Genomic DNA, 1080 nt, shown 5'->3' on the forward strand with positions numbered 1-1080 from the left:
TAATAACGGATCATTGTATTACAATATATGCGTTAGCTGTGTAATGAAAGGGTTACACTCAAGTTTTATATTTGACAATGTTTTATGTCTAATATGAGTAACAATGGATTGTAAGTCTTCAGGCTCTTGTGTGTGGCCAAACAGTGTGCACAGAACCACAGGTGCTCCGTGTGCTGCAGTGTGTTAAGTTGTCTGTCATTACACCCTTTTACCCTTCGCCACGACAGCACCCCACATGAGAGAGAGGGATCCGCCCCATAGGAACAGGAAACCTACAGAATAAAAGGAGGCGGTCCCCTCTCCTCCTCAGTTTAGGTTTCCTGTTCCTACAGGGACCCGGCTTACCTACAGATGAAGAGGATCCCTGGGCCATGCACCCGCCTGCGCCGGTGTCTGAGGGAACGGCAGGGGCTGCGGTTCCAGAAGCAGCGGCGGGGGAGCCCCTGCTTGCAGCCTCCCCCCCTCGTCTGGCCAAACATCCACGGTCCGGGTCCGGTCACCGTGGGTCCTCCCGGCACCATGAGGACGCGCGCGCTGCAGCGGCCGGCTTAATACTTCTGGCCGCCGCATGGATAGTGAGAGCGGCGCGTCTAACCCGGAAGTCGTTGGAGCACTTCCGGGTTGGTCCGGGGAGGCAGGAGAATGGGCGGCAGTTTTAAAAATGCAGCGCTAGCGTCGGGCCGGTGTGTGTAAGATTGCTTCACCGGCCGACGAAGCGCACCTGCCCGCAGTGCAACAGCGTTCTCCCAGCAAGGAGAGAAGCGCTAGGAGCAGCACAAAGAGTGGTGGTCGACCTCCAGAGAAGGGATCTACCACCAAACGAAATCCGCCTCCAGAACCGGTACCTGTCAGCTTCACTGGGTGAGTTTTTGAAACAGTCTCTTCCTATATGCTGATATATGTTCCTCCTGTATCCTTCCTCTAGACTAAGAAAAGGACACACAAGTCCAAGCACAAGGAATGTGCTTTATGTACGCAGCCCCTCCCGGATGATTACGCTAAAAAACTGTGTTCGGAGTGTATCATGCAAACCTTACGGCAGGAAAATATAATGACTCCATCAGATGTCAGAGCCATAAT

Source organism: Ranitomeya variabilis, chromosome 4 (genome assembly GCF_051348905.1).
Source record: "Ranitomeya variabilis isolate aRanVar5 chromosome 4, aRanVar5.hap1, whole genome shotgun sequence".
Classification (NCBI taxonomy): Eukaryota; Metazoa; Chordata; class Amphibia; order Anura; family Dendrobatidae; genus Ranitomeya; species Ranitomeya variabilis.